Here is a 22,254-nt window from a genome sequence, read left to right on the forward strand (position 1 = left end):
AACCCCCCCATCACAATTTCAAAAAGGGAAAGCATGATACATTTTTCTTCCTTTTTACCAAGATCAATTATATTAAAGAAAAAAATTGCAAAATGGAATTTCCAAATGCTATATACACATCTTCTTTTGCTGACAATAATATTTACCTTCATTTCTGGTAATGCGCATGTATCATAAATGCTTTGGTAAAATTGTGATACAAAAATTTTGGTGTTCTGCTTTTATGAAACAGCAACAAAGAGACATCTATAACATCATTTAATTTAGAACAGAATAATTTCATAAAGCTCTGTTTTACTTTATTACTTCTCATAAAATCACTTCCTGAAAATGGTGGTATAATTATACAGATGTATACATTAAAAAAAGACAGCTTATATGATAGTCTTCCAATTTTATTGTAATTAGAAGTTTACTTTCTATTTACTTGCTCAGAAAATCTCAAATAACATTAAAGAAGTTCTGTGTGTGCTTCTGTGTTCCTGCTTGGTTTCATTTAGGGGACCATTCAATATTCCTCCTGATATTAGAAATTTATGAATTGAGGAAACATTGCTCCCAAATAAGATTCACCTGAAGGGTGTTGGATTGACCATGAGACAGTGATAAGTAAAAAATAATTGATAGCAGACTTAATAGTCTCTTGAATTAATGGCAATTCTGCCAAATAGAAGTAACTGCTATGGAAGGAGAAGTTGAATAAGCTAGGACTTTTCTGACTTCGAAAGAGAAATCTGATTAAGATCATTGAAATTGTGAGTGGTATGAAGTGGCTGGATAGGGAGTGAATGTCTCCAGTGAAGCAGTTTCAAAGTAGAAAGAAAAGTTTCTGTCTGTTTAATGTGCAGCTAGGATGTGAAATTAAAAAGGGTGTTGTAGATGCAAAATTTTACAGGGAGTCAAGAAAAGACAAGTTCATGGAGTTAAAATCCATTAAGTATTCTCAAATATTCCTACGTTTTTATTAACATTAAATGGATTCTGTAGACAGAAGTCTTGTCTAGCTTGAGGATGGGAGAAGTATCCTGGGGAGAGAACTATGACTTTTGAATTGATCTTGTAGTCTGTAGCAGAAAGTGATGTTTAGGCATCTCTGCAGACAGACTGCTTTTGATCTCACCCAGTGTGCTGGCTTGTCTATTCTTATGTTTGCAGTCAAATATGAGATAATAGTCATCTCAAAATATCCGTCAACTAACAGTCATCTGCCTTCTGTAACCTATTTATCAAGGTTCTCCTTATTGCTACTAAAGCAGACTAACAACCAATAATGATTTATTCTACTTATTTTAGAAAGAGATTAATCATCACGTAGAGATGCCTTTGTATCCCCACTACCCATAGAGAGCCAGTGGAAAATCTCTTAGATCAGTTGAACATAGAAATATGCTATCCCCAGGAATCATGCATGAAATGGCTTTCTGAGGTTTCTCTTTCTGACAGGTTGCAGCTTCCACGTTGTTTTGTAGAGGCTTAGTTGATTGTAATCCATCTGCAACATTCATTTTGCATTATAACTACTAATTGACATCCTGAGTGCCCCATATAAGTCATCAAAAGTTAACCCAACAAAAACAATGAATTTGGAATGCAGTAACAATAGAGGCTGGAACCATCCTAAAACCTTGTGATTTGATAACTAAAACCAGGAACACCAGTTTCTCCATAGGAAATGAGATAGCTTGTCAGTTGTATAGTCTATTTATGTAGAATGCATTCACTCAGTGGTAATATAAAGAAAGGGCATGAATTTAAACTGTCTAAATCTTCTACACAAGGTGCCCAATTACCAAGACTAATCAACAGCTTACAGATGAAAGACTTTGTATTATCATGACATTGTGCCCAATCTTTGCTACACAATTATCGGGCAAGAATATGAATCGTAGGTTTGTTCTACATTCTTTTACCCAACAACTTAGATAAAACCCACAATTCCCCTGATTTGGAGAAAATGCAATGACAATTGGTTTCAACAGCTTGCTGATTTCCACAGATTTCTCCATTTTCTGCAGTTAGAAATAGTGTGTGACCACTGTATCCTTCATACTATGAAACTCCTGTTCAGCCTTTTTCTTCCCTACAGGCAGTTACCAAGCTTGCAACTATTAATCTTTCTCATCTTCCCCCACAGTCACCTGTTTGGCAGGCATTCACAGTGCTTAACAAAGAAGTGTTCTCTCTGTTGAAGAGACAACAGGCTTTGATGAACCTTTTCAGAAAATTACAGAGGGGAAAGAATTGGATTCCAATTGCCTAATTTTCACAACAGACAAGCAGTCTCAATGCATTTGTATAAAATCTTGCCCATAATTATTACCCAGAACATGACAAAGCAATGTGAAAAAAATGCTCTTTTCATGGTAATTGAGAACATTTCTGGAGGATTAGAATAAGTCAAGAAGGAGGCTATGTGTGACATATAGGATTCAGTTATCAATCACAGTCACATACAGGAAATATTTAAACTCTAGGGTGAGTATTTAAATTCTAGTGCACTGTACACAAAGGATAGTTAGACCCAGTTCACCATCAGTGTGACTTGGAGCTACAGTGAGAACTGTGATTGCAGTGTCTGTGGGGGAGATGATGTGATCAGTAAATTCAAGTTGAACAGCCAAGTTGGAAGGCAGAGGTCTAACTCAAAATTGATATTCATTAGGATAATTAACTGGTACCATGTGACAAATGCAGTACAAATTAGTAAATGCAAACCATCACATCTCTAAATTGCTAGATGAAATAATGCAGTAATTCATTTAATTTTATTAAGCTTAGGAAAGACACAAGTACAGCATTTAGCCACATGAAGGCAGAAAGATAAAATACTTTCAAATGTGCATTATAACACTAAGCATGCAAAAAGATCACATCTTGTCTTGAGATAATGATGACATTATTTCAACATGATGCATGATGTTGTAAGGATGGAATATTCCCCTGGCCAGTTTGGATCAACCGTCCTCATTCTGGTCCCCCCCCTTCCCCCTCACATTCTTGTACTCTCCCAGCTTCCTTGCTGGATGGGCAATATGAGAAGGCAAAAGTCCTTGATTCCTTGTATGCACCGTTCAGTGACAACTAAAACATCATTGTGTCATCAACATTGTTTTCATCCAAAACACAGCACTGTGCCAAATGCTCTGAAGGAAATTTTGCCCATCTCAGTTGAAGTCAGGATAGAAGTCTGAGAAAGAAAACATAACTATCAGAATTGCTAAATTTGATGGGGATAAAACCCCAAATATAGGAGAGTCCTTTAACTCAGGAAGCAAAAGATTGACCAGAATGATCAGCTAAAGAAAAAGAAAAAGAAAAAAAAAAGAATTAGAGGTATTCAAATATCCAATGGCATGTACATTTTTACCAGTGACACAAACTCCCAGAGGATGCAGTGTGTTTTCCATCTTTGGCTATCTGCAGATCAAGACTAGATGTGTTTCTGAAGTGATACAGGACAAGTGGATGAAATCTCATGAGCTCTATTTTGTAAGAAGTCAGACAGATCGCCCTGTTGGTCCCTTGTGGATATTAACTTGGTGTTTGTTAGTCATACAGAAATGATTGAATTCCCAGAGCTCTGACCCAGGCATGCACAGAACTCTATTAAAAATCTTTCTGGATTATCTGGGATCTTTCTCATTCTGTGATAAGCCCAACTCTGGGGCCAAAAGCAATATATATTCACTTCTCATTCTTCTCTAAACACTGGAGCAGCAGTTCTATGTGAAATTTCATGTTGATCTTCTCATTAACCTCACAGCTTTTTCTCTATTATATTTTTTTCATTTATTTTCATAAAGGGTTATTAAAACTAAATCTTAATTGGATTATGGCTGAACTTTGACCCCAACAGCCAGAATTTATTTTTTCTTCTTTTCTTTTGGGGATTACTATCTTTTAGAAGAAGTGTCTTGCTACGTAAAGAAAGACTTGAGGAGGAGCCCCAAGAAGATCTTCAGCAGTGTCTTCTGCAGTGAAATGTTTAGTTGAAAATTTAATAATACTTTAGACCTTATCCATTATAATCAGATATCAATTAGCAGTGGGCAGCAGATGGATAAATCCTTTCTGGGATATTACCCCACAATGCCAAAGGCTTCCTGTGTAACCTCCCTCAGAAAGTGGAGCTTGCTGAAGAAACACAAGTTGCTAATGGGTGCCATCTTCTCTATCAAGAGACTCCTTCCTGTTATCACAAAATCCCAGAATCCAATCCTGGCTGAGAATGGAGATCTCTCGAGGTCTCTGTGGCTTGGTCCTTCTCCAGCAGGGACACCCAGAGCCCATCCTCACATCCTGGTGGCTTTTGGAGATTCTCAAGGAGGAGACCCTACATCTCTCTGATCACTGTTCCAGCTCTCTGGTACCTGCCCAGCACAGCAGCTCTGCCTGATGGGCAGGGAGAGTTGTGCACAGGTTGTGCCCAGTGCCTCTTGGGAATTTGGTTGCTGTATGTCACCTTCCTGTCCAAATCAAGACTATTTGCAAGACAAAATTGAGCCACAGACCCTTTCAGACTACTCTGGAGGTGCCTGTCTGCCTACAAGTAGATCAGGACAAGATTTTAGAATCATAGAATCATTAAGTTAGGACAAGACCACTAAGACCATAAAGTCAATCATCAACCCAACACCACCATGCCCACTAAGCTTCTTGCTGCCCTCATCAGTGTAGCCCTTTGAACAAAACTGCTAGAAATTAGGGATTGTGGAAACTTAACTCACTAAATGGTGTGAGCTGTGCTTAAGTTTCTTTAGTTATTTGATACAATTTTTGTGGTTGAAATGATCTCTGAATCAGTGGTGTTTTGATGGTGGAATATAGTGGATACAGAAGGGGAAGCAGTTCTGCTTTCTGTGTTCTTTTCTTTTTTTCCAATTCCAGAGTACCTCTCAGAGTTGGTACCTTCAAAAATGTAGGTATATCTACATATATATATTATTTTTAACATATAATAAAGGTGGTTACAGGGAAAAGCAGAGAATGCTTTTTTCTATAAAGACTGCCTCTTCTTGATCATATTTCTGAGAACGAAAATAATTCAGGCTGACAGGTTCTCACTGCTTCTCATAATATGCACAGAAAAACAGCAGAAGGTTCCCTAAATGCAAAGCAATGCAAAGCAATGAAAGCCATGGCTGCTTCAGAGCCACATACAGCAGAGAAACATGACTGGTACTTTGAGCAGAATGCATTTCTTGAAATCATCTGACTCCAGCAGGTGGATAAAAGTTTATGCCATTTCTTTTGCAGAACTTCATCATATCATGTATAACACTCCTATGAGTTTTATTCCTGGAAAGTTCAGCTGCAACCGAAAGACAAAGATTAAAAAAAATATATCCCCAAACCTCTGTGCCAAAGATGTAATACAGAATTTAAATAACATTTCAGAGAGGATCACATTTAGATGCATTTCACAGCAACTTATTTATTTTTTGAATAATCACATTACTTAAAGCAGTTTGGCAACAGGCAGCAGGGAAAATGACTCAAGGAGAAACAGAAGGCATTGAAATGTGTTGTTACACCCTAGAAATACATTTGGTAGAAATAATACAGCTAAACTGAATGAAGTATAGAGCAGAAGAGCTATGAAATAAAATCTGGATATTTAAGGCTACACTCTGCAATCTCTACTTTAGAAAGAAGACACTAAGCATGTGGCTGATTTCGCTTGAGTGAAGAGTGTCAGCTTAATTGCCAGATTTTCTTTCTGTTTTTGTTTTTGTTGCTGAAAGCGTCCCTAAGGCTTTCCTTACTATAGCAGAGAATGTGTTCATGTTCACTTCTTTTATTCCACAGGTTAAGAAAAATCAGTGTTTCATGGTGAGTCCATATCTGTGGTGATCAAACTCTTAATGGATGAGAATTTGCATCTGATGTGCAATGCATGGTGCGTGACCAAAACCAGAATCGTAGGAGTCATGGAGAGCACAGGCCCTTTAGCAGGGTCAGCTGAGACAGGACAAAGGGAAATGGTTTCAAACTCAAAGAGAGGAGACTTAGGTCGGAGGGGAGCAGGTTACCAGAGAGGTGGTAGAAGACCCATATCTGGAGACACTTGGGGTCAGGCTAGATAGGGCCCTGAGTATCCGATGGAGTCCATATTCATTGCAGGGAGTTGGACTAGATGGCCTTTAAAGGACCCTTCCAACTCAAATAATTCTATGATTCTGTAATAGGATCCTTCATGAAGTGAGATGTAACTGAGAGACTCCCATGTAGGTAGGCTCAAGAATGGTACTGATAGAGCATGTAGTACTTAATGCTCTTTGCTGGTTTCTTTATTTTACACCTCAGGAAAGCTTTTTTCCACTGCGGTCACCATGATTTCCATCACCAACTTCATTCCAACTTCTACAGTGAGTGACTTATAACATGTATCAAAATGTTGGATATTTTTGCTTACAGATATGTGTCCAGATTACTGTTTCTTCATGGCATACTGCATGGGAACTGCTGAATCACGGCCTGAACCTCTGATTGATCACCTGAGGTGAGCAATGAGTCAGCCTTGGGAGCACAGGTGAAGGCAATTCGCCTGTGCTGCTGGAAGGATGGAGCCTGGCTCCACCTCTCCTAGACCCATTTAAGAGCTGACTACCAGCAAGGAAGGGTCTTTTCTAGAGATTCTTCCTTTGGAGTTTTCCAGTGAGCCCAGAACAAGGGTAAGCACTGTATCTATTCTTTTTTTGGTATAATAACCTACTTAGCCAAACTCTCTTGTTTATTTCATAGTTATAACATCTGTGTATTCATTGATTATGCACGTGCTCAGCCCCATTGCCATAAAATATTGGTAATATACTTACCCATGGTGGGAACTTCTTCTGTTTTGGGCAAAGCATTTGGACAGGACGCAGAGTTTTTTTTTTTTGTGATGGTCAAAATAAAGAATGAAGTATTTCTCACTGAAGCTTTTCAGCTTTGACTCTATTCTAAAGGAATTAGAAAAAGACAGTCATCCAAGCATAGAGGTTTTTTGTCAATTGTACCTATTTTTTTTAATCCTAAAAGCACTCTTTTTCAGTTGTTCCTTGCTGTAAGTGACTTCTTTAATGTTTTGTAGATGGCTCCCCGCTCTAGGTACTTAGAAGTAGGGGAGAAAATCTCAAGTATAATTTAACATAGAAGTTATAGTTAGTCTTATGTAGACTGGAGTGTTTGCTATTGTGAAAGATTTTTTACTTTGTTCCTCTTTAGTTTATCATCTTTCACGGAGACTTCATTACACTTCTCGTTCAGTATCTGGGTCTGTAAACATCACCTACACATGGTAGGATCTTCCAAGAGGATCTGCAAATTCTTGGAAAGAAGTGATGTATCTGAAAGTGTTCTCATATGCAATGCTCTTTTCTGGAACTTTTCTTTATTTGAATAATGTGTTACTCTTTCTTTGATAGGCACTCTTGTCAGAAAGGGTACAGATCCCCAGGAAAAAATGCATTAGTATTGTCTCCATGAAGAGTGTTCAACAGGATAGCTGAACACGGGTAGCAATTAGTTTTCATTCCTTCTTCGAGGGATCTTTATGTAAATCCAATGAGGTTTTTGCATTTGCCCATTTTGTTACAAACCATTTTGTCACATCTAAAATGGACTTCAAGGCATTTTTAGAAAGCTATTACTCAATGTCAGGCTTGCAAAGAGAGTGAAGACAGTGAGTGCTCAGCTCCCACAATGAAGATCACAACAAATGGGGTCAGACTGTTAGGAGATGCAAAGCATGAGCAATGGGAAAGCTGCCAAGCTTCTTAGGGAAGCAGAGGTAATTCTTTCATCCTTGTCATTGCTCAGGTCGGGTTTACAATAAACAAGGGAGCTGATTTATAGGAAAGCCAGAGGATATTTAACACTGCTCTTCTCCCTTATCTCAGAACGTTAACTTGTAAGATACAAATAATTAACAGGACTATGCTAATTATCATATTGCTTTTATTACAGCTCTATCTTCCCACATATATTATGTTTTGGAAAGTTCAACAGAAAATCTCAGCAAATAACATTAAAAAAAATGCCAATTTTTTCTTGTGCTAGCCTGTAAAGTATTTACAAAATATGGTGAACCAGTTTTAAGATGACATTGCCATATGCAATGTCCTAATCTGCAGTGATATTTAGGCTCCTAAATTCCATGTGTTTTAGCAGCACTTAAATACTTTTTAGAGTACTATAAAATAGAATAGAATGGCTTGAGTTGGAGGGGATCCCAAGGATCATCAAGGATCTCTTCCATGCAGCAGGGTCTGTTTCTAAGCCATCAGCTCAGAAAGCTGAGCTCCCAATTCGATCTCTCACAAGAACTGTCAGGATTTTCAGATGGGTTTTTTTCATTATGGATTTCTTACAATTGTTTCACCTCTCATTAAGCTTTCTTACCTTAAAAAAATTCTGACTGGTGGTCTGTATGATAATTTTTATAAACTGATGTTGAAAATATTATGTCCAGAGAAGGGACAGATGTCTACGTAGTTTAAATGAGTGCTTATTTTCAATCACATCAATGAAATGAAAAGCTTGAAAAAGTCTTAGTCTTTAAAAAAAAAAAAAATAAAAAATTGGGGGGACATTTTTAAGCACTGTTTTTATTATTATTGCTCTTGTTATTCAGGATTGGCTGTTTTGATCAAACCAAAGCCAAACTCATAGCAGCAGGAAGAAGTTCATAGTCGCTTCTATCCATGTCTGGTGATGTTCATAATTTATTTGTCATATTTTTGTAATATATTTCAATAGTCAGACAGCAATATATATCCCACATTCACCCAAACCCTGAAATCATTGCAAAGCCCTTGCTGTTTGCTGGATAATAATAGTTTCTTGCTTCTGCTAGACGCTTTGGATTGAGGATTGTGACAATTTCCAAGTAACTGCAGGGTGCTCGTTTGCATAACAAAGGAATTTGGCTGCATTGAGACTGGCCCTGTAACTGTTAGTTTCCATCCTTTCAATGTAACACAGCTTCCATCACTCTGAGGCAAGGGAGATAAACAGGATCCCCCTTGTGGTTCTGAATGCAAATTTTCAAACAAGCTCTAATGCAATCCTATTAGGTGAGGTGGGAAACCACAGCAAGAATCTTGATTAGCATTTACAAGCATTAACACTTACAGTAAAGCAGACAAAATAATAAGCTGTTCCCAAAATAATCGTGTGATGTGCATGGAACATGTAAAACAGGGTGGTTGATTAAAGTCTTGTGACTTCTCTGTTTGTGCCTACGTGTTAAAAGTCAGCTCCCCAGTTCTCCTGCTCCATTCTTATTCATGCCATGGTGAAGCACGTGGTTCCCTGTTTGCTACAAGAACTGTGAATCAAATGCAAGTTCTTGCTTTTGTAATATTCCATTCATAGGTGCAGCTTAGGACCACGTTGCATGAGCCAGCAGATGGCATCGTGAACTGAACATAGCATTTCATGTTCTGATTTGTTTGTCAAAATTCCTGAAGCCAGGGATGAAAATGTTCCCCTATTTCCCAGATCACTTGATCCAGTTATTTATTAGTGCTTCCCCCTCCCTCAATTTTTGACTTCTAGTGCTTGGATATTTTTTGTAAATTGAATATTCAATAGGTACACCATTACTGGGACAAAGAATCGCACAATAATGGGAGCATTGAAGTTGGCAGGATCCCTTGAAGGTCATCTTGTCTAAGCCCATTGTTCAAAGCAGCATCAATTACAGCAGGTTGCTTGGGATGGTGTTCATTTGGGTTTTGACTATCAAGTGGAAAAAAACCTTCAAGATTTTCTTAACAAGCTTTGATACTCACACCATTTGTCATTCTCAGAGTAAGTTTCTTCACATATTGGGTTTCTGCCTGTGACCTCAGGACCTATCATAATGTCAGTGTGTTCAGAAGAGATAAATCAAGTTGGTTGAATCTTGGGGAATAAGTGGCAGAAAGCATCTTACTATTAAGGAAAGCTATGGGCTTGTCTTTGTTGCTGCAAGTGAAGCACTGGCACAGGTTGGCCAGAGAGGTGGCTTGTGCTCTGGAGTCACCCAAGGTAGTTGGGGTTCTGAGCATGTGGTGGAGCTGTGGGTGTCCCTATTCATGACAGGGGAATGTGTCCCTTCCAACTCAAACCATACCAACGCCTGTGCTCTTCCAAGGGAAATACATCTGTAGAAAATTATTTTCTACAATAGCTACAAAGAAGGCTTAAACTCAGCACTGCCCGTAGGTTTTCAGTTGTCTCATAAGTTCAACAAGTCTGAGTTGAATGTCTCAGCTCCTAAACTGCACCAAGGGAGAAGGCAGCAGGTGTCAGACTGGTACAAAGAGGCTGTATTAAGAAATCAGTAAAATTTCCCAAAATGTCACCATGCCAGAATTTTCTTCAGAGTTAACACTTCAAATTTAAAAGCTGGTGCAAAGCTAGGTTGGTTTTCAACTCTTCTGAGTGATAAAAGGAGTGAAAACGTATGCTGATGCCTCCTATCTGTTGGGTCTGTGCCTGAGGCCATGATAGGGGCTCTCTTGTGTTTTCCTCTCATAGTTACAGCTAATTAAATATTAGTTGCTGGGGGATCTTGTGCTGGAATCTCCTGCAGATAAGCTGCAGAACAGATCTCTGTCTTGATTTGGCCTAGTAAATATTTTATTTTCCTAGAGATGTATGAGGGAGTACATTCCTTCTTCAAATCAAAGTCACAAAACATGATGTCATATCCTGAGAAGTAGAAATAGCATACCAGCATGGAAGTGGCAGATTTCTCTGTGTTGAAGATGAGTTTATTGCTTAATGCATCTAAAAGGAAAATAACACATCTTCCTGTTTTGGTTGTATCAGTCCAAGAATGCTGACTAGAATGGATCCCAAAGGGGGTGTTGGGGAGTCACTTGTTTTTATTTGCTGAAGTACCTAAGGTACTTTTATCTGCTGAAGGTCTAAGGAACCAGCTTAATGACTTGGGTATAGAATCATAGAATCATTAAGGTTGGAAAAGACTTCTAAGATCATCTATTACCTGCCCACTGCCAAAAAGCCACTACATTGTTACCTCCCATGTGCTCACTGATGTGACAGGCAATCCTGGCAAAGATTGTGCAAAATAAGCAGCATGTGATCACCATGCCCTTACTCTTCTTGCCCCCTCACTTTTGTAGAGGATTTTTCAGTAAGAACCAGTTTTTAGTGCTTTGTTGTTACTGATGGTGAAATAAAAGGAGATGTGCAAGAGAAAGTATTCTGCCTGAGCTAGAATAGGAAGACAGCATGTTGAGTTCAGAATCCAGGTTTGTTCTAACGCAGACTTTTATGTCCCTATGCAAGGTATGATGCAGGGTGAAGCTTACTCTTCCTTCCTCCTATTAGCAGGCATAAAAGGCTACAAATAAATGCCTGTCTTCAGAAGAGTTGACATCTAGGTTTGATCTGTCTCCCATAACAAATTGTAGCCTGGAAGGTACGTGGGGCTCTTCAGGTTTCGTTCAGTGCTATGCCATGGTAGGTAGGCTACATGAACATGCACCAGACAAGGAGTTTGGATTCATGTGCTGTGGTAGTACCTTGCTCATCTTCCTCTCTGAAAACACACACAACTTGCCTGCCCACTCATGTCTGACCAAAATGGCACTGAACAGCACCACGGTGAAGCAGAGTTTCAAGTCATTATACCCTAAAACTTCACAGGCTTCAAATAGCCTCCTATAGCTTCTATTAGTGTCAGCAAAAACATGGACAAGTAACAAATTTCAGATTAATTAATTGTTCTTCTCAGGGTATGCTTTGCAGGCCCAAAGGACTTATTGACGTTGAGTCAAATGCCATAGTTTAGTTTTGTCACCTGATAATCGGTCTGTTTCATGCATTCACTTTCCTATTTCATGTCTATTGATTGAAGTGTAGAGAATTCCCTGAAAGATCTCTTTTCTGTGGCCGAAGCAAAAAGCAACACAACTATTACAAATAAGAAAACTGCATTTAATCATCTATGGCTTCAGCTAAGTAAACAGCTCCTCTTGGCTCATTCTAATCTTGTAAGATATAAATATTGATATAATCTTCATTATCCTATTTTATCTTTTTTTTTCCTTTTTCTGAAATTAAGGCTCTTCTAATTGTAGATATTTCTCTTGTTTATCATTTCAGGAACACTCACTATAAATGCAAGAACTGTCAATCATACCAGCCCATATGTATTTTGGAATTTCTTTTGATACTGGTTATTAAAGTGTCTGCTTTTAATCCTTTTATGTTTATCAAATTGCTAGTCTAATTATAAACACCACTTCTGAGCTTGTTCTCTAATTTGAGCACTAGAAATGAACATCACCAACCCTTCACAGATGAAACAGAAAGAACAAATTGCATCTTAACAGCAGAGCATAGAAGCAGATTGCAATATTAAATTGTATTGTGAATAACGGGCAGAGAGCATTTGGGTGAGGAATTGAAAAGAAGATGCTATCTGCAAGATAAGTCACAAAACATGATGTCAGATATCCTGAGAAGCCTGGTAGAAATATCATACTAGCATGAAAATGACAGATTTCTAAATGCCTTGGCTCACGGGAGAAAGCATTCAAAATTGCAAGTCAAGCATCTGCAATCTGGCTTACGTATTTCTTAGAGTGAAACAGACATTATTTATGCTGTGTGATGTCTGCAGAATGAAAGCTGCTGGTTGTGTAACTGCCCTGGGTCTCATGCTGCTTTAACAGTACATCCCAGTGTCAAATGGTTATCATTTATGGATTTACTGCAAGCCCTAAAGAAATCCACCACAACTTCAGAAGCAGACAAATGAAAAAATTCCAAAGCAACAGACTGATGTTTAGGTCCATAGAGTAAAAGTTATTTCCTTTGCCTTTGGAATCCTAAAAGAAAAGTACAGACTCATATAATAGAGACATAGAATCATTAAGGGTGAAAAAGATTAAGATCTTCTAGTCCAACTTTTCAGCTACCACCAGTATTGCCCAATAACTCATGACCATCAGTGCTACATCTCCAAGCACGTCCAGGGATGGTGACTCTACCACCTCCCTGACCAGCCTGCTCCATAATATAGCAGTGACATAGAATAGTGTTCCTCTTCTGTTGTATATTGTCAGCTTTTCCATGCATAAAGCCCTCCAAACAGGAGAGGAAAAAGAAAAATAAGTACATTTTAGGCCAACAAAAGCCAAGACTGTGCTCACTTCTAGGAAGCAGCAATAGAAAATGTAGGAATAGATCTCAACATACTCTCAAGGATCAGCCTTGCTGGAAATTATCCTTGCTATCTCTTGTCTATTTATGTACTGAAAACGGTATATTGCCTTTGTAGTTTCCCACTCTGTTTGAGAATCCCTGCTATGGTCTCTCCTATTATTCCCTTTTCTACATTATGTTACTACTATTCCATCACTTTTTTTCTTTGGGTATTTTCAAAGCTCCTCATCTTTTCCTTGCTTTCACCTGAATGCAGAGCAAAGAGGCACAGCTTTATTAAAGTTTGGTATTCAAGTCATGGACAGAGGATGCTAGATTGGGTTTTATAAAGGGAGAGAACATTCCCTTCCGTTGTCCTACAGGTGCCACTAGTATTTATACAACCTAGTATGAAGTTTGCCCTTTTCCAAGAATGTGATCTTTTTCTTTTACTATGACTTCTTTTTCACACTTGTCTACTTGAAGTTCAGCAATTTTTTTTTTTCCAGTGGATTTGCTGTCTATCTGCTTTTTCTGCCTTTGTAGATATTATCCTCATCTAAATGTAGACACCTGAACCTGCTTTGTAATGAATAGCATCATCTTTCCCCTGTTTATCAAGAATATTTAGAATTCTATTTATCCTTTTCATTATGCTGATAGCCACTCTTTGCTAGAAAATTTTAGGTTTTCTACAAACCTGAAATCATTAAATCAAATTAATCAAGAGTAATGAGTATATATAACAGCACCAAGTGTAAAGAGGCCCAATGTCATGCCACTTTCTGAGCTGGAAGTAAAATTTGATGATTAGAAGCATTTCAACATTTTTGTACCCTCTGTAGCTCAGTTACACTCTCTGTACACTCAGCGAAAGCTTTAACATCTTACCCATGAAGATTTATATAGGACAGCATAAAATGCTTTATTAAAGATATAATATTTTTTTTTTTCCTTTTTTTTTCTTCCCCATAAGGGCTGTTATTGCATGTTGAGAGGATTTAACTGGATGAATGTGGGTATATCCAGAAAAAAATAATGATTTGGAAGTAATTTCAACCAGTTCTCTATATGACTGTAATTAAACAATATGAAGTCAGATGGAAAATGAAAGTATTTTCTAATACTGTCTATCTTCTTTCTGTTTTCTAGTTGTAGGTACCTCTTGCATTAGCTGTGTTGACTTTTTTGATTAGTATGATTTTATTAGGAGATCATAATTATTTTATGGAAGACTGGAGAAAAGTAGACATTAAGCACCATGCCCACTTGGCCTTTTCTGTTGATAACTTCCACTTTTCATTGAAGCAGATGAGAACCATCCCTGTTTTTTCACTTACTGTTGCCAAGACCACATTTTTGTGGCTCTGGTTTGCTATCTCTTATACTGTACATCAGCCATTCTTATCTTCTTTCCTGATTTATTCTTCTTTATCTAGTTGTGAAGACAAAGGTGCTTGTTCTAGCATCATGCATTAATTCATTTTTTTACTTCATTTAAGTAAGTGTATTTATTAAAGTATTTTTCAAAAGTAACGTTTGAAAGATTGCAAGACAGATTTTGCTACTTCTTGGGACAGCTTTATCATATGTGCCAAGAAAAGTACAAGTGAGCCTACAACTTTTGAATCTATTTGATTTAAAAAGGAGAGAGTACATTTAGTCTGTTGTTTGTAGTGGTTGAGATTCTGAGCATGCTTGCCATCATTATTCTCTGCCTAAAGCATTCAATAAACACCTCTCTAACTGAATAAATATGAAAGGCATCATCATGCAAATTTATTTCTTCTTCCTGTAATCCCAAATTACAATATGGTGCTTTCAAACACTGCATTTAGATTTCTTCACCTCCTGCTCCTCCTCTTCACAATCCATTCTTTAATTAGACCACATCTTTTAAAAACAGGAAAGAAATTAAAAGTAAATGACATGAGAAAAATGCATTTTTTTCTTACACTGACTTCACAGATGGTAGAGGCCTACTTCACTGAATGTGATTATAAACATCAATCCTATTTTCTTTTGTCTGCTAAGTAAGACTTAACCTGAGAGAACCATACTGATATAAATATTTACATTTGCACAACAGGCACCCTTAAGCATTAGGACAAAGAAAGTAGCTTTTTTTCCTTCTTGGTTTTTTTTTTTTTTTCTAGAGGACTGATTATTACTTCTTGCATGGACAATCATCTTCATGGGGTTTTATTCCCTGAGCAGCTACTAAAATGCAAGTTCTTCCAGTGTAAATCATCCTGCATCTTAAGTCCTCAATTCATTCTTTAGGAAAATAGGAATGAAACTCAACATTTAGAGGAATATTGTAAAGTTTTTGGGAAATTTTAACTAGCATGGTGCTATAAAATGTTATGCACTTCAGAGCAACTTTTTAGAGCAGCTTTAGGATAATTTATTAAGCATCAACTTCTTAGTCTTGTAAATTACTTAAGATAGAGTTTTGCCCAGCCTTAAAGCATAGGAAAAAAATTCCGGTCTCTCTTATAGTCCTGAATCTTAAACCATTTACCAAGGAAACTTCCTTTATTTTTTTGCTATATATTTTTTTTGCATTTAGAAGATCAGATGCTCAAGCTTTTTGTGCAAATCTGATGCCTGGCTTAGTCTCACTTGCACTAATACCAATGTAAAATTCTCCCTCCCTTTTTCTACAAGTACACACAGAGACAAATCTGCTCACCAGAAATTCTTGGCAAGCAAAACCAGCCACAGGTCATCTGAAATAAATGTTCAGTAGTGACTTACAATGAACTTGGAAAGCTTATGAAGTTGTGAAAATGAAAAGAATAAAGGCACACAAAAGAAAAAACACACAAAAGAAAGATGGAAGAAACAGAAAATAATCTATTATCATGTTCATCACAACTGAAGCTTAGTTTCCCTCCATGTCCTTCTGGCACTGGCTCCAAGAATTAACCTTTTATGAATATATGTGAGAAGGGACACTGTCATTCCCATATAGCTTCTACATTTAAATTGGCAATTACTTACCAAAAACTTGCTTAGGTCTTGACAAAAGTGCAGTCATGAGCACTTGGATCTCAGGTCTCACGCAGAATGTTCCCAAATGAACAGAGATACTTCCCTGAGATACTAACTCAATTGCCTGAGGAATCTGAAACATATTCTGGCTGGATATCAGGAAAACTTTCTTCTTGGGAGGAATGGTCAGGCATTGGTGCAGTCTGCCCAAGGAAGTGGTGGAATCACCTTCTTTGGGGGTGTTCCAAAACTATAGAAACATGGCACTGAGGAATATGGTTTAGTGGGCATGGTTGGACTTTATGATCTTAGGGGTCTTTTTCAATTTTCTATGATTCTATACTTTGCCCATCAATTGTTTTTATTATAAGCTTTTCTGCATTAACCAAGTTGGTTGTTCTGGTGCCCATTCTGGTTGCTTTTCTCCCTTCTACTTTAGGAATTGTATTTACCCAGAACGCCTTATTTCTGCAAGCCATTTTGCAGACCACACTTCTAGAGGATACAGCAGCAACAGTCTTACACCATGAAATATACTAAACAACTTCTTGATTTCTCCATTTCATTCCTCTGACAGTGAAAGACTGGGACAACAGATCTTCCTATTTAAATATCATGTCAACTGTGTTGATTTACCAATTAAAAATGACCTAGTGCTTACCTCTGAGCAGTTTTCAAACAGTGTGAAATGAAAACTAGATATTTGATTCTTAGAATGAAGAATCTATGCCATTCTGTTAGAACTGAATTCATTTTTAACAAACTAGCAAGCTTAGGAAATCGCTGATTCACACCGTAGTTCCAACTGTAATACTAAAAACTCTTATATAGCTACTCACAACACTTACAGAGTGGTAAAAATAGGGCTGTGTGGTCTATGTTGAAAGCATGTATCATTTTCACAGTGAAATCTCCTTGTTGATATTAGATGCAGTCCTGCAGGATGTGCTGAAGCATGGATGAAAAGCTGTGATAGCTGCAGCTGCAAACAGGTCTTTGCAGCCAGGGCACAACGTGAGAAAGAATACAGGACATTATGAATTGGCTTAGATAGAAACCAGCCTTGCTTCTGTTGGACACAATGTGAGAAAATGTACATCCTCCAATTTCACACTAACAGAAGTCTCATTTTTGTGCGGCACATACAGCCATGGGCTAGAATGATATTAATGATGTGGAAAAAGACCAGCCTGTCATTTCTGCTGAAAATGATAAGAGAAAACAATTTCCTGTAGCAGTTGCAAACATAGTGCGGAGATTAAAGACTGGTTTGTCAACCTGGTGTCCTCCACTGCTGGAACAGATAATTTACAGCAGTACTCTATTGCTGCGTGAAGAGAAATAACGTCACCCCAAAGCCTGTTCAACTCAGGGGAGGTTTATGCTCTTAAGAGATCAAGGTTAAGCTATGAGTTGTTATTTTTCAGAGGTGCTTCTGTCTGTGAGCAAAGCAAGCAACTTTGTGCTGATAGCAAACTGTCTATCAGCTTTGGCTACTCCAACACCTTCAAAAACCAGATTGACTGCTGCTGCCACTGATGAGGCTCAGGTTGCATGGCAGCTATCTCTGAGCAGTAGATCACCTACAGAAGTTACCCACCACAGTTTTTAGGATTCCCCTATGAACTGCAACTTGATTCATCTTTGTCTTTATATTTAGCATAGATAGTGCCAGAAAAAAAGCAATATTCAGCATTGTCAACAGTGTTAATAACATTCGCATTGAATATTTTTCTTCTTTTTTTTTTCCCCTTAAGATTTTCCTAATAGAAAGTAACACTTTTTTATACGTGAAAAACAAAACTCAGGAAATTGTGAACTTAGACCAGAAAAGAGGTGGCGTTGAAGAGAACTTGAGGTAGCTCTCAGATGATTACTGCACTGCCTCTTTCATATACCTTTTTCTTACCCTAAAGAGCTTTTCATATACTGATAGTATTAAAGCAGCAAGTATGAGCACTGGAAATGACATAAGGAGAAATCTAGACTTACTTTTATTAAAACAAAAGTGAGAAGTCATATGGATCTTATTTCCAAATATTATTAGGCTTGTTAATTGAGAACGTTTTTGCAATAAAGCTAATCAAATGTGACAAGAATTCGACAGAGATCTCAGTAAGATCAAAAAATGATTTTTTTTTTTTGTTTGTAACATTTTCATGTACACTAAGGGGCTATGTTAAAAACTGAAAGAATATTTTTGAAGATCACCTTCTACTCCTATGAAGAAATTAGTTATATTTCTCTTCTGTCTTCTCCTTTCTTCTCTCCCCGCTTCCCTAATATCTTCGTGCAAAGCTGCCCTCTGTATTTTTCATCTTATTTAGGAACCATCAAGACCTGATCCAAAGTCTTTTGAAATCAATGGGGAAAAAAAATAAAACTAATTGACTTTAGGACCTTAATCATTGCCATTTGGATCAAAACAACCAGCTGTTAGTCCCTAGCAGCAGAGAGAATTGGAGTAAATTGATTGCATGTGGTACTGGATGCAGAACTCAGCATAGACTCCAGGAAGAATTCTGTTGCTTCTCAAAACAGACTTCTGGAATTTCAAAATGCTGTTCTTGTCTTTTAGGCTGTTGTGTGTTATGTCAAAATTCAACTGGATAAATGAAGATGAGAGATTTGTTTGAGGGTTGATCTGTAGGGCTGAAAATCTGTCCTGCCCTAATTCTGGAATGCAAAATGGGATCCAGGTGAATCTGTGCATCTTCAGTCTTAGGGGTGAAGTTAAATGTAGAAAACTGTAAAACGAACAATCAAAAACTGTAGAAAAAACTCCATAAGTAGAAAAAACTCAAAAGATGTGGTAGTAAACTTCTGTGGTTATTCAGTTCCAATGAAGAGAAAATATTCGTCTTCTGTTTTGAGGATGGCTATCCATAATTTTCATCTCCATTCTCCCATGAGATTTCCACAAACAAAATGGATGATTTTTCAATTCTTTCAATTTCTTCATCTTTTTTTTCCATACAAAAGTGGTTTGCTCTTGTTTTATGGCTAGTGACATTTTAAGGGGCTTTCTAGAAATGAAATAATCCAGTTTGAGTAGGTTGTTCTTCCCATGTTTTTTAATAGAAAATGAAAAATAAAAAATTCCCTGGAGAGGAATGGATCATTATTTCAAAATTATACTACAGCTGTTGTTTGTAGGAAAAAGAAAATGAATGGGAAGGAGATCTCAAGTGAGGTCTGAGCCCTTGAACTCCCTTCCCTCATACAATCCACTCTTAGGTCATACTCTGCTGAGAAAAAAAAAAATCAGTGCTTTACCAGCTTGACCCACCACACAGAAGAGACATTTTTTTTCTCCTGTTGATTTTCCTCTCTATGACTCCTTATTGATCTGAATTCTCTGTGTTAGCTCAATTCTTTCAAATGTCTTCTTCACAAACCATGTTCTCAAAAAAAAAAAAAAATAATAATAATAAAAAAAATTCCTTTCTCTAACAACCTACCATGATGATACAAACTGCCTTGGAATTAGGTCACAGTGCTGTGTTTGGGATCTTTGGATTGAACCGAAGCCATTGCAGTAGAGTACACCAGAAAATATATGTACACTGCAATAAATCAGTACAGAGATGAGATGAGAAGTTAGGGAGAACATGGCCATGCCAGTGGAGCAGCTCACTTAAGGTGTTTACTCTCAAAGAGCTTTTCAGACTGAGTTTGGTGTAATATTTACATCTGCAGCTCAAGTTAACGTATGAAAACTAGTTATTTCCATATCCATTTTTCTCTGACTGTGAGATAGGAAGTCTCTATAGAAGCTGATAGAAGCTGTATCCTACTTCCTTACTTTTACCTTTCTATATACCTTTTCTAATCTCTTATCCTCTCACTCTCTTACCAACAACCCTCTCTCATGCCAACCCTACTTTTAGGGTTGGCGTGAAAAGAGGGATAAGAAGATATCTGATGGGGCAGGTATTGCATAGAATCATAGAATGGCTTAGCTTGGAAGGGACCCCAAGGATCATCAAGTTCCAACCCCCTCCTACAGGCAGGGCTGCCAAACTCCAGATCTGGCACTCACCTAGGGTTGCCCAGGTCCCCATCCAAACTGGTCTTGAACACCTCCAGGGATGGAGCATCCACAGCCTCTCTGGGCAGGCTGTTCCAGCACCTCACCACTCTCTCTGTTCAATAATTTGATGAGTGGAGTTGAGCTGAATTTAGTGAACTTCATAAAGCTGCACCAGGAATCTCACTTCCAGCGGAAGAGTCTCCTGCAAAGAAGATCTTGGGCACAGAAAAGGGGTTTCTCTGGGGATTTTTGTGGAGGTATATTGGGGCTGCAGGTAAGGAAGGAAAGGCAGTAAAATCTGGAATTCAGAGTATATTGGAGTTAGAAAGGACCAGACATGAGATAGTGTAGTTTTTGAGGAGTTGCTGGAAACCAGAGGATGTAATTGATTGAACTGGCCAAACTAGCTCGAAGAATGAAGAATATTAATAGGTTTTAAAATGTTATGATCATACTGCTCAGATCTTGTTTAATGAATAAATGAGAATCAAAAGCTTTTAATGGCAGTCTATCACCCAAGCTATGATGTTAGTATGAAAAACAGCATTAACACAAACAAATCTTCTGCTAAAGTAAACAAATACTTCAGCACAAAGTAGGTGGAAAAGTGAAAAATACTGTTTGACTGTTACACAATGACAGTACTTTGCATTTCTGTTTGAAGATCCCTAAATCCTTTAAAATTATTGACGTGTGAATTTTCAGATAAGTCAGAAACATTGTTATTTTCATTTTATAGAGAGAGATACCAACATGCAAAGAAATTAAATGTCAGTCAAGGTTTACGGACCAGCTGAAGATAGATGATAAATGCCTCCACACCATGATTAGAGGTTTTCTCTCAGAGTAATTTTAATTTCTGGATACTTCTATGTATAAAGTGATATCGTGGTTACATTTTATCATAAAATCTATTAAATGAAAGATTTGCAGTTAACTATTGAAGGGTTTTTATTGACTTCTTGAGAAAGATTTTAAAAACTTTTTCTTTTACTTTGATGTGCATAAATTTTTTCTTCTTATTCAGTACATTAACTGCTGCTAAATAATTTAGAGGATATTTTGATCTGAATTAGTTATTCTTGGGATCAGATTTTCTAGAGCTCAGTTACTGCTTTCATAGTAAAGTGTCTGGAATCTTGCAATGAAGTCCATTTTGAAGCAGATAGTTTAATCTAAACTTTGAAAATAAAGACCTTGGGGATTATGTACAGCAGCTTTCTAGTTTTCTGTTGTAGATATTCAGATTGTCTTTGGTTATCAGGGAATAAGAGTAAAAGCTCTTCTGGAAAATTTCTTTTGACTTTTCAGTACTGTATTTTTTACTTTTAAACTATGTGGAAATTCCAAATGCTTTGTGTTAGAGTAGAAGCCATCATAAAGATACACACAGGACAAAGCAGTTGCTAGTTTTTGCTGAAAGAAAATCTGGATACTAATAAATCATTCCTTTATCAACCCAATCACAAGATCACAAATTGCAGAATTGTAGAGGTTGAAAGGGACCTCTAGAAACTGAGTCCAACCTCTAAAAGGATTTGTTTCTGCTCATTTCTACTGATTTTCATTCTTACACTTCCTTCTTTGTTTGACACTAGCTAAATCATGTAGGTTATATAGGGATAAAATAGAAGTTCTCTCCATAGTGGATAGAACTGAGTAGGAGCCTCTAAAGGTGAGCCATGCCAACTGCTTTGGAATGAGAAAATGATTTCCCTATCAAGAGAAGCCCATCTATCTCCAGCGGCCTTGAGAACGCTTAGCCAGATATTCACCTGAATTCACAATATAATTTGGGGGTTGATTTTTATCAAAACAAACAAGCAATTGCACTGGCATGTATTTCACATGACTGCCCATATCCCCAAGTCATACCAGCAATTGTGTGTCAGCATCTGGGTAATGCTTGGGAGCACTCCTGGTGGATGCTTTGGCACCAAAGTTCATAGTAACACAATCTGTTGACAAAACTTCCAATGACCTTCTGTTAGCCAGAGGTCTCTGACTTTTTTCTGACTTTTACTGCTGATCACTGACAATATAGGATATCCAGACCTAGAACATCGGTGCTCAGC

The 22,254-nt window shown here is 37.6% G+C and overlaps 1 long non-coding RNA gene across 1 annotated transcript; it reads left to right on the forward strand.

The window, feature by feature from the left end:
• Positions 1-6,615: 6,615 nt before the first annotated feature.
• On the forward strand, positions 6,616-18,676 carry LOC128080377 (uncharacterized). The gene is made up of 2 exons (XR_008206635.1): positions 6,616-6,674; positions 18,474-18,676. It is a non-coding gene; the product is annotated as an uncharacterized LOC128080377 (long non-coding RNA).
• The last annotated feature ends 3,578 nt before the right edge of the window (positions 18,677-22,254 follow it).

Source organism: Tympanuchus pallidicinctus, unplaced genomic scaffold (genome assembly GCF_026119805.1).
Source record: "Tympanuchus pallidicinctus isolate F22 unplaced genomic scaffold, pur_lepc_1.0 scaffold2, whole genome shotgun sequence".
Lineage (NCBI taxonomy): Eukaryota > Metazoa > Chordata > Aves > Galliformes > Phasianidae > Tympanuchus > Tympanuchus pallidicinctus.